This window comes from Nerophis ophidion, linkage group LG28, assembly GCF_033978795.1.
Source record: "Nerophis ophidion isolate RoL-2023_Sa linkage group LG28, RoL_Noph_v1.0, whole genome shotgun sequence".
NCBI classification, from domain to species: domain Eukaryota; kingdom Metazoa; phylum Chordata; class Actinopteri; order Syngnathiformes; family Syngnathidae; genus Nerophis; species Nerophis ophidion.
This window is the reverse complement of record NC_084638.1, coordinates 2,385,589-2,398,088: the sequence shown is the minus strand read 5'-3', so window position 1 is coordinate 2,398,088 and position 12,500 is coordinate 2,385,589. Positions and strand designations below refer to the sequence as shown.

Here is a 12,500-nt window from a genome sequence, read left to right as displayed (position 1 = left end):
ACTTTTGTTATGCCAACTAAGAGGAATGTTTTGAAGATGCAATGGTCGAAAACGATTGAAAAATCTGGACAGTGAATACTTTCCAGGAAGAGGTTAAAATAGGGCTTTGGAACACCGGGGATTCCTGGAATTTCGAAGAAAAAAAAAACAGGAATTTGTACTAAAAATAAAAGATAACTTGTGTCGTCCCAAGTAAGAGGAATGTTTTGAAGGTGCAATGGTCAAAAATGGTGGAAAAATGTGGACTGTGAATACTTTCCAGGAAGAGGTGAAAATAAGCCTTTGGGAAACCCGGAAATCTTAGAATTTCTGGAAAAATAAAAGGTAATTTGTATGAAAAATAAAAGATAACTTTTGTCGTCCCAAGTAGGAGGAATGTTTCGAAGGTGCAATGGTCAAAAAACGGTTGAAAAATGTGGACAGTGAATACTTTCCAGGAAAAGGTGAAAATAGGGCTTTGGAAAACCGGGAATTCCTGGAATTTTGAAAAAAAAAAACGAGAATTTTTACGAAAAATAAAAGATAACTTTTGTTGTCCTAACTAAGAACGTTTTGAAGGTGCAATTGTCAAAAACGGTTGAAAAATTTGGACTTTGAATACTTTCCAGGAAGAGGTTAACATACGGCTTTGGAAAACCGAAAACTATGGGAATTCCTCGAATTTCGAAAAAAAAAAACTTTAATTTGTACGAAAAATAAAAGATAACTTGTGTCGTCCCAAGTAATAGGAATGTTTTGAAGGTGCAATGGTAAAAAATGGTTGAAAAATGTGGACTGTGAATACTTTCCAGGAATAGGTGAAAATAAGGCTTTGGGAAACCCGGAAATCTTAGAATTTCGGGAAAAATAAAAGGAAATTTGTATGAAAAATAAAAGATAACTTTTATTGTCCCTTCTAAGAGAAATGTTTCGAAGGTGCAATGGTTAAAAAACGGTTGAAAAATGTGGACAGTGAATACTTTCCAGGAAAAGGTGAAAATAGGGCTTTGGAAAACCGGGAATTCCTGGAATTTTGAAAAAAAAAAACGAGAATTTTTACGAAAAATTAAAGATAACTTTTATTGTCCCATCTAAGAGAAATGTTTCGAAGGTGCAATGATAAAAAACGGTTGAAAAATGTGGACAATGAATACTTTCCAGGAAGAGGTGAAAATAGGGCTTTGGACAACCGGGAATTCCTGGAATTTTGAAAAAAAAAAACGAGAATTTTTACGAAAAATTACAGATAACTTTTATTCTCCCTTCTAAGAGATATGTTTCGAAGGTGCAATGGTCAAAAAACGGTTGGAAAATGTGGACAGTGAATACTTTCCAGGAAAAGGTGAAATTAGGGCTTGGGAAAACCGGGATTTCGGGAATTCCTCAAATTTCGAAAAAAAAAACAGGAATTTGTATGAAAAATAAGATAACTTGTTGTGCCAACTAAGGAATGTTTTGAAGATGCAATGGTTGAAAACGATTGAAAAATCTGGACAGTGAATACTTTCCAGGAAGAGGTTAAAATATGGCTTTGGAAAACCGGGGATTCCTGGAATTTCGAAGAAAAAAAAAACAGGAATTTGTACGAAAAATAAAAGATAACTTTTGTTGTCCTAACTAAGAACGTTTTGAAGGTGCAATTGTCAAAAACGGTTGAAAAATTTGGACTTTGAATACTTTCCAGGAAGAGGTTAACATAGGGCTTTGGAAAACCGAAAATTATGGGAATTCCTCGAATTTCGAAAAAAAAAAACGTGAATTTGTACGAAAAATAAAAGATAACTTGTGTCGTCCCAAGTCAGAGGAATGTTTTGAAGGTGCAATAGTCAAAAATGGTTGAAAAATGTGGACGGTGAATACTTTCCAGGAACAGGTGAAAATAGGGATTTGGAAAACCCTGAAATCTTAGAATTTCTGGAAAAATAAAAGGTAATTTGTATGAAAAATAAAAGATAGCTTTTGTCGTCCCAAGTAGGAGGAATGTTTCGAAGGTGCAATGGTCAAAAAACGGTTGAAAAATCTGGACAGTGAATACTTTCCAGGAAAAGGTGAAAATAGGGCTTTGGAAAACAGGGAATTCCTGGAATTTTGAAAAAAAAAACGAGAATTTTTACGAAAAATTAAAGATAACTTTTATTGTCCCATCTAAGAGAAATGTTTCGAAGGTGCAATGGTTAAAAACGGTTGAAAAATGTGAACAGTGAATACTTTCCAGGAAAAGGTGAAATTAGGGCTTGGGAAAACCGGGATTTCGGGAATTCCTCAAATTTCGAAAAAAAAACGGGAATTTGTATGAAAAATAAGATAACTTTTGTTGTGCCAACTAAGGAATTTTTTGAAGGTGCAATGGTCGAAAACGGTTGAAAAATCTGGACAGTGAATACTTTCCAGGAAGAGGTTAAAATAGGGCTTTGGAACACCGGAAATTCCTGGAATTTCGAAGAAGAAAAAAACAGGAATTTGTACAAAAAATAAAAGATAACTTTTGTTGTCCTAACTAAGAACGTTTTGAAGGTGCAATGGTCAAAAACGGTTGAAAATTTTGGATTGTGAATACTTTCCAGAAAGAAGTGAAAATAGGGCTTTGGAAAATTGTGAATTCCTGGAATGTTGAAAAAAACAAAACAAACGGAATTTGTACAAAAAATAAAAGACAATTTTGTTGTCCCAAGTAAGAGGAATGTTTCGAAGGTGCAACGGTCAAAAACGGTTGAAAAATCTGTACTGTGAATACTTTCCAGGAAGAGGTTAACATAGGGCTTTGGAAAACCGGGAATTCCTGGAATTGTGAAAAAATAAACGGAAATTTGTGCAAAAAATAAAATAACTTTTGTCGTCCCAAGTAGGAAGAATGTTTCGAAGGTGCAATGGTCAAAAAACGGTTGGAAAATGTGGACAGTGAATACTTTCCAGGAAAAGGTGAAATTAGGGCTTGGGAAAACCAGGATTTCGGAAATTCCTCAAATTTCGGAAAAAAAAAACGGGAATTTGTACGAAAAATAAGATAACTTTCTTTGTGCCAACTAAGAGGAATGTTTTGAAGGTGCAATGGTCAAAAATGGTTGAAAAATGTGGAAAGTGAATACTTTCCAGGAAGAGGTTAAAATAGGGCTTTGGAACACCGGAAATTCCTGGAATTTCGAAGAAGAAAAAAACAGGAATTTGTACGAAAAATAAAAGATAACTTTTGTTGTCCTAACTAAGAACGTTTTGAAGGTGCAATGGTCAAAAACGGTTGAAAATTTTGGATTGTGAATACTTTCCAGAAAGAAGTGAAAATAGGGCTTCGGAAAATTGTGAATTCCTGGAATTTTGAAAAAACAAAAACAAACGGAATTTGTACAAAAAATAAAAGACAATTTTGTTGTCCCAAGTAAGAGGAATGTTTCGAAGGTGCAACGGTCAAAAACGGTTGAAAAATCTGGACAGTGAATACTTTCCAGGAAGAGATTAACATAGGGCTTTGGAAAACCGGGAATTCCTGGAATTATGAAAAAATAAACCGAAATTTGTGCGAAAAATAAAATAACTTTTGTCGTCCCAAGTAGGAAGAATGTTTCAAAGGTGCAATGGTCAAAAAAACGGTTGAAAAATGTGGACAGTGAATACTTTCCAGGAAAAGGTGAAATTAGGGCTTGGGAAAACCAGGATTTCGGGAATTCCTCAAATTTCGGAAAAAAAAAACGGGAATTTGTACGAAAAATAAGATAACTTTCGTTGTGCCAACTAAGAGGAATGTTTTGAAGGTGCAATGGTTGAAAAATGTGGAAAGTGAATACTTTCCAGGAAGAGGTTAAAATAGGGCTTTGGAAAACCGGGGATTCCTGGAATTTCGAAGAAAAAAAAAACAGGAATTTGTACGAAAAATAAAAGATAACTTTTGTTGTCCTAACTAAGAACGTTTTGAAGGTGCAATGGTCAAAAACGGTTGAAAAATCTGTACTGTGAATACTTTCCAGGAAGAGGTTAAAATAGGGCTTTGGAAAACCGGGGATTCCTGGAATTTCGAAGAAAAAAAAAACAGGAATTTGTACGAAAAATAAAAGATAACTTTTGTTGTCCTAACTAAGAACGTTTTGAAGGTGCAATGGTCAAAAACGGTTGAAAAATCTGTACTGTGAATACTTTCCAGGAAGAGATTAACATAGGGCTTTGGAAAACCGGGAATTCCTGGAATTATGAAAAAATAAACCGAAATTTGTGCGAAAAATAAAATAACTTTTGTCGTCCCAAGTAGGAAGAATGTTTCAAAGGTGCAATGGTCAAAAAACGGTTGAAAAATGTGGACAGTGAATACTTTCCAGGAAAAGGTGAAATTAGGGCTTGGGAAAACCAGGATTTCGGGAATTCCTCAAATTTCGGAAAAAAAAAACGGAATTTGTGCGAAAAATAAAATAACTTTTGTCATCCCAAGTAGGAGGAATGTTTCAAAGGTGCAATGGTCAAAAAACGGTTGAAAAATGTGGAAAGTGAATACTTTCCAGGAAGAGGTTAAAATAGGGCTTTGGAAAACCGGGGATTCCTGGAATTTCGAAGTAAAAAAAAACAGGAATTTGTACGAAAAATAAAAGATAACTTTTGTTGTCCTAACTAAGAACGTTTTGAAGGTGCAATCGTCAAAAACGGTTGAAAAATGTGGACTTTGAATACTTTCCAGGAAGAGGTTAACATAGGGCTTTGGAAAACCGAAAACTATGGGAATTCCTCGAATTTCGAAAAAAAAAAACGTGAATTTGTACGAAAAATAAAAGATAACTTGTGTCGTCCCAAGTAAGAGGAATGTTTTGAAGGTGCAATGGTCAAAAATGGTTGAAAAATGTGGACGGTGAATACTTTCCAGGAATAGGTGAAAATAAGGCTTTGGGAAACCCGGAAATCTTAGAATTTCGGGAAAAATAAAAGGTAATTTGTATGAAAAATAAAAGATAACTTTTGTCGTCCCAAGTAGGAGGAATGTTTCGAAGGTGCAGTGGTCAAAAAACGGTTGAAAAATCTGGACAGTGAATACTTTCCAGGAAGAGGTTAAAATAGGGCTTTGGAAAACCAGGAATTCCTGGAATTTCGAAGAAAAAAAAAACAGGAATTTGTACGAAAAATAAAGGATAACTTTTGTTGTCCTAACTAAGAACGTTTTGAAGGTGCAATTATCAAAAACGGTTGAAAAATTTGGACTTTAAATACTTTCCAGGAAGAGGTTAACATAGGGCTTTGGAAAACCGAAAATTATGGGAATTCCTCGAATTTCGAAAAAAAAACAACGTGAATTTGTACGAAAAATAAAAGATAACTTGTGTCGTCCCAAGTAAGAGGAATGTTTTGAAGGTGCAATGGTCAAAAATGGTTGAAAAATGTGGACTGTGAATACTTTCCAGGAAAAGGTGAAAATAGGGCTTTGGAAAACCGGGAATTCCTGGAGTTTTGAAAAAAAAAAACGAGATTTTTTACGAAAAATTAAAGATAACTTTTATTCTCCCTTCTAAGAGAAATGTTTCGAAGGTGCAATGGTCAAAAATGGTTGAAAAATCTGGACAGTGAATACTTTCCAGGAAGAGGTCAAAATAGGGCTTTGGAACACCGGAAATTCCTGGAATTTCCAAGAAGAAAAAAACAGGAATTTGTACGAAAAATAAAAGATAACTTTTGTTGTCCTAACTAAGAACGTTTTGAAGGTGCAATGGTCAAAAACGGTTGAAAATTTTGGATTGTGAATACTTTCCAGAAAGAAGTGAAAATAGGGCTTTGGAAAATTGTGAATTCCTGGAATGTTGAAAAAAACAAAACAAACGGAATTTGTACAAAAAATAAAAGACAATTTTGTTGTCCCAAGTAAGAGGAATGTTTCGAAGGTGCAATGGTTAAAAACGGTTGAAAAATCTGTACTGTGAATACTTTCCAGGAAGAGGTTAACATAGGGCTTTGGAAAACCGAGAATTCCTGGAATTGTGAAAAAATAAACGGAAATTTGTACAATAAATAAAATAACTTTTGTCGTCCCAAGTAGGAGGAATGTTTCAAAGGTGCAATGGTCAAAAAACGGTTGAAAAATGTGTACAGTGAATACTTTCCAGGAAAAGGTGAAATTAGGGCTTGGGAAAACCAGGATTTCGGGAATTCCTCAAATTTCGGAAAAAAAAACGGGAATTTATACGAAAAATAAGATAACTTTCGTTGTGCCAACTAAGAGGAATGTTTTGAAGATGCAATGGTCAAAAACGGTTGAAAAATCTGTACAGTGAATACTCTCCAGGAAAAGGTGAAAATAGGGCTTTGGAAAACCGGGAATTCCTGGAATTTTGAAAAAAAAAAACGAGAATTTTTACGAAAAATTAAAGATAACTTTTATTGTCCCATCTAAGAGAAATGTTTCGAAGGTGCAATGGTCAAAAACGGTTGAAAAATGTGGACTGTGAATACTTTCCAGGAATAGGTGAAAATAAGGCTTTGGGAAACCCGGAAATCTTAGAATTTCTGGAAAAATAAAAGGTAATTTGTATGAAAAATAAAAGATAACTTTTGTCGTCCCAAGTAGGAGGAATGTTTCGAAGGTGCAGTGGTCAAAATACGGTTGAAAAATGTGGACAGTGAATACTTTCCAGGAAAAGGTGAAAATAGGGCTTTGGAAAACCGAAAATTATGGGAATTCCTCGAATTTCGAAAAAAAACGTGAATTTATACGAAAAATAAAAGATAACTTTTGTCGTCCCAAGTCAGAGGAATGTTTTGAAGGTGCAATGGTCAAAAATGGTTGAAAAATGTGGACTGTGAATACTTTCCAGGAAAAGGTGAAAATAGGGATTTGGGAAACCCGGAAATCTTAGAATTTCGGGAAAAATAAAAGATAATTTGTATGAAAAATAAAAGATCACTTTTGTCATCCCAAGTAGGAGGAATGTTTCGAAGGTGCAATGGTCAAAAAACTGTTGAAAAATGTGGACAGTGAATACTTTCCAGGAACAGGTGAAAATAGGGCTTTGGAAAACCGGGAATTCCTGGAATTTTGAAGAAAAAAAAACGAGAATTTTTACGAAAAATTAAAGATAACTTTTATTGTCCCATCTAAGAAAAATGTTTCGAAGGTGCAATGATCAAAAACGGTTGAAAATGTGGACAATGAATACTTTCCAGGAAGAGGTGAAAATAGGGCTTTGGAAAACCGGGAATTCCTGGAATTTTGAAAAAAAAACCGAGAATTTTTACGAAAAATTAAAGATAACTTTTTTTGTCCCATCTAAGAGAAATGTTTCGAAGGTGCAATGGTCAAAAAACGGTTGGAAAATGTGGACAGTGAATACTTTCCAGGAAAAGGTGAAATTCGGGCTTGGGAAAACCGGGATTTCGGGAATTCCTCAAATTTCGAAAAAAAAAAACGGGAATTTGTACGAAAAATAAGATAACTTTTGTTGTGCCAACTAAGAGGAATGTTTTAAAGATGCAATGGTCGAAAACGATTGAAAAATCTGGACAGTGAATACTTACCAGGAAGATGTTAAAATAGGGCTTTGGAAAACCGGGGATTCCTGGAATTTCGAAGAAAAAAAAACAGGAATTTGTACGAAAAATAAAAGATAACTTTTGTTGTCCTAACTAAGAACGTTTTGAAGGTGCAATTGTCAAAAACGGTTGAAAAATTTGGACTTTAAATACTTTCCAGGAAAAGGTTAACATAGGGCTTTGGAAAACCGAAAACAATGGGAATTCCTCGAATTTCGAAAAAAAAAAACGTGAATTTGTACGAAAAATAAAAGATAACTTGTGTCGTCCCAAGTAAGAGGAATATTTTGAAGGTGCAATGGTCAAAAATGGTTGAAAAATGTGGACGGTGAATACTTTCCAGGAATAGGTGAAAATAGGGATTTGGAAAACCCTGAAATCTTAGAATTTCTGGAAAAATAAAAGGTAATTTGTATGAAAAATAAAAGATAACTTTTGTCGTCCCAAGTAGGAGGAATGTTTCGAAGGTGCAATGATCAAAAAACGGTTGAAAAATGTGGACAGTGAATACTTTCCAGGAAAAGGTGAAAATAGGGCTTTGGAAAACCGGGAATTCCTGGAATTTTGAAAAAAAAAAACGAGATTTTTTACGAACTATTAAAGATAACTTTTATTGTCCCATCTAAGAGAAATGTTTCGAAGGTGCAATGATCAAAAACGGTTGAAAAATGTGGACAATGAATACTTTCTAGGAAGAGGTGAAAATAGGGCTTGGGAAAACCGGGAATTCCTGGAATTTTGAAAAAAAAAACCGAGAATTTTTACGAAAAATTACAGATAACTTTTATTCTCCCTTCTAAGAGAAATGTTTCGAAGGTGCAATGGTCAAAAAACGGTTGGAAAATGTGGACAGTGAATACTTTCCAGGAAAAGGTGAAATTAGGGCTTGGGAAAACCGGGATTTCGGGAATTCCTCAAATTTCGAAAAAAAAAAACGGGAATTTGTATGAAAAATAAGATAACTTTTGTTGTGCCAACTAAGGAATGTTTTGAAGTTGCAATGGTCGAAAACGGTTGAAAAATCTGGACAGTGAATACTTTCCAGGAAGAGGTTAAAATAGGGCTTTGGAAAACCGGGAATTCCTGGAATTTCGAAGAAAAAAAAACAGGAATTTGTACGAAAAATAAAAGATAACTTTTGTTGTCCTAACTAAGAACGTTTTGAAGGTGCAATGGTCAAAAAACGGTTGAAAAATGTGGACAGTGAATACTTTCCAGGAAAAGGTGAAATTAGGGCTTGGGAAAACCAGGATTTCGGGAATTCCTCAAATTTCGGAAAAAAAAACGGGAATTTGTACGAAAAATAAGATAACTTTCGTTGTGCCAACTAAGAGGAATGTTTTGAAGTTGCAATGGTCGAAAACGGTTGAAAAATGTGGACAGTGAATACTTTCCAGGAAGAGGTTAACATAGGGCTTTGGAAAACCGGGAATTCCTGGAATTGTGAAAAAATAAACGGAAATTTGTGCAAAAAATAAAATAACTTTTGTCGTCCCAAGTAGGAAGAATGTTTCGAAGGTGCAGTGGTCAAAAAAACGGTTAAAAAATCTGGACAGTGAATACTTTCCAGGAAGAGGTCAAAATAGGGCTTTGGAACACCGGAAATTCCTGGAATTTCGAAGAAGAAAAAAACAGGAATTTGTACGAAAAATAAAAGATAACTTTTGTTGTCCTAACTAAGAACGTTTTGAAGGTGCAATGGTCAAAAACGGTTGAAAATTTTGGATTGTGAATACTTTCCAGAAAGAAGTGAAAATAGGGCTTTGGAAAATTGTGAATTCCTGGAATGTTGAAAAAAACAAAACAAACGGAATTTGTACAAAAAATAAAAGAAAATTTTGTTGTCCCAAGTAAGAGGAATGTTTCGAAGGTGCAATGGTTAAAAACGGTTGAAAAATCTGTACTGTGAATACTTTCCAGGAAGAGATTAACATAAGGCTTTGGAAAACCGAGAATTCCTGGAATTGTGAAAAAATAAACGGAAATTTGTACAATAAATAAAATAACTTTTGTCGTCCCAAGTAGGAGGAATGTTTCGAAGGTGCAATGGTCAAAAACAGTTGAAAAATGTGGACAGTGAATACTTTCCAGGAAAAGGTGAAATTAGGGCTTGGGAAAACCAGGATTTCGGGAATTCCTCAAATTTCGGAAAAAAAACGTGAATTTGTACGAAAAATAAGATAACTTTTGTTGTGCCAACTAAGAGGAATGTTTTAAAGATGCAATGGTCGAAAACGATTGAAAAATCTGGACAGTGAATACTTTCCAGGAAGAGGTTAAAACAGGGCTTTGGAAAACCGGGGATTCCTGGAATTTCGAAGAAAAAAAAACAGGAATTTGTACGAAAAATAAAAGATAACTTTTGTTGTCCTAACTAAGAACGTTTTGAAGGTGCAATGGTCAAAAACGGTTGAAAAATTTGGACTTTGAATACTTTCCAGGAAGAGGCTAACATAGGGCTTTGGAAAACCGAAAACTATGGGAATTCCTCGAATTTCGAAAAAAAAAACGTGAATTTGTACGAAAAATAAAAGATAACTTGTGTCGTCCCAAGTAAGAGGAATGTTTTGAAGGTGCAATGGTCAAAAATGGTTGAAAAATGTGGACGGTGAATACTTTCCAGGAACAGGTGAAAATAGGGATTTGGAAAACCCTGAAATCTTAGAATTTCTGGAAAAATAAAAGGTAATTTGTATGAAAAATAAAAGATAACTTTTGTCGTCCCAAGTAGGAGGAATGTTTCGAAGGTGCAGTGGTCAAAAAACGGTTGAAAAATGTGGACAGTGAATACTTTCCAGGAAAAGGTGAAAATAGGGCTTTGGAAAACCAGGAATTCCTGGAATTTTGAAAAAAAAAACGAGAATTTTTACGAAAAATTAAAGATAACTTTTATTCTCCCTTCTAAGAGAAATGTTTCGAAGGTGCAATGATCAAAAACGGTTGAAAATGTGGACAATGAATACTTTCCAGGAAAAGGTGAAATTAGGGCTTGGGAAACCGGAATTTCGGGAATTCCTCAAATTTCGAAAAAAAAACGGGAATTTGTATGAAAAATAAGATAACTTTTGTTGTGCCAACTAAGGAATGTTTTGAAGATGCAATGGTCGAAAACGGTTGAAAAATCTGGACAGTGAATACTTTCCAGGAAGAGGTTAAAATAGGGCTTTGGAAAACCGGGGATTCCTGGAATTTCGAAGAAGAAAAAAACAGTAATTTGTACGAAAAATAAAAGATAACTTTTGTTGTCCTAACTAAGAACGTTTTGAAGGTGCAATTGTCAAAAACGGTTGAAAATTTTGGATTGTGAATACTTTCCAGAAAGAAGTGAAAATAGGGCTTTGGAAAATTGTGAATTCCTGGAATGTTGAAAAAAACAAAACAAACGGAATTTGTACAAAAAATAAAAGACAATTTTGTTGTCCCAAGTAAGAGGAATGTTTTGAAGGTGCAATGGTCAAAAACGGTTGAAAAATCTGTACTGTGAATACTTTCCAGGAAGAGATTAACATAGGGCTTTGGAAAACCGGGAATTCCTGGAATTGTGAAAAAATAAACGGAAATTTGTGCAAAAAATAAAATAACTTTAGTCGTCCCAAGTAGGAGGAATGTTTCGAAGGTGCAATGGTCAAAAACGGTTGAAAAATCTGGACAGTGAATACTTTCCAGGAAGAGGTCAAAATAGGGCTTTGGAACACCGGAAATTCCTGGAATTTCGAAGAAGAAAAAAACAGGAATTTGTACGAAAAATAAAGGATAACTTTTGTTGTCCTAACTAAGAACGTTTTGAAGGTGCAATGGTCAAAAACGGTTGATAATTTTGGATTGTGAATACTTTCCAGAAAGAAGTGAAAATAGGGCTTTGGAAAATTGTGAATTCCTGGAATTTTGAAAAAACAAAAACAAACGGAATTTTTACAAAAATAAAAGACAATTTTGTTGTCCCAAGTAAGAGGAATGTTTCGAAGGTGCAATGGTTAAAAACGGTTGAAAAATCTGTACTGTGAATACTTTAGAGGAAGAGATTAACATAGGGCTTCGGAAAACCGGGAATTCCTGGAATTATGAAAAAATAAACCGAAATTTGTGCGAAAAATAAAATAACTTTTGTCATCCCAAGTAGGAAGAATGTTTTGAAGGTGCAATGGTCAAAAAACTGTTGAGAAATGTGGACAGTGAATACTTTCCAGGAAAGGTGAAATTAGGGCTTGGGAAAACCAGGATTTCGGGAATTACTCAAATTTCGGGAAAAAAAACGGGAATTTGTACGAAAAATAAGATAACTTTTGTTGTGCCAACTAAGGAATGTTTTGAAGATGCAATGGTCGAAAACGGTTGAAAAATCTGGACAGTGAATACTTTCCAGGAAGAGGTTAAAATAGGGCTTCGGAAAAACGGGAATTCCTGGAATTTCGAAGAAAAAAAAAAAAAGAATTTGTACGAAAAACAAAAGATAACTTTTGTTGTCCTAACTAAGAATGTTTTGAAGGTGCAATGGTCAAAAACGGTTGAAAAATTTGGACTTTGAATACTTTCCAGGAAGAGGTTAACATAGGGCTTTGGAAAACCGGGAATTCCTCGAATTTCGAAAAAAAAAAAAAGTGAATTTGTACGAAAAATAAAAGATAACGTGTGTCGTCCCAAGTAGGAGGAATGTTTCGAAGGTGCAATGGTTAAAAAAACGGTTGAAAAATGTGGACAATGAATACTTTCCAGGAAAAGGTGAAAATAGGGCTTTGGAAAACCGGGAATTCCTGGAGTTTTGAAAAAAAAAAACGAGATTTTTTACGAAAAATTAAAGATAACTTTTATTGTCCCATCTAAGAGAAATGTTTTGAAGGTGCAATGGTCAAAAAAACGGTTGAAAAATGTGGACTGTGAATACTTTCCAGGAAAAGGTGAAATTAGGGCTTGGGAAAACCAGGATTTCGGGAATTCCTCAAATTTCGGAAAAAAAAACGGGAATTTGTACGAAAAATAAGATAACTTTCGTTGTGCCAACTAAGAGGAATGTTTTGAAGGTGCAATGGTCA

At 34.6% G+C, this 12,500-nt stretch overlaps 1 protein-coding gene across 2 annotated transcripts in view; it reads left to right on the top strand.

Annotated features, from left to right (window-relative positions):
• LOC133544967 (unconventional myosin-VIIb-like) overlaps positions 1–12,500 on the top strand; it is a 130,630-nt gene that overhangs the window by 32,823 nt on the left and 85,307 nt on the right. The gene's annotated exons all lie outside the window — the stretch shown is intronic.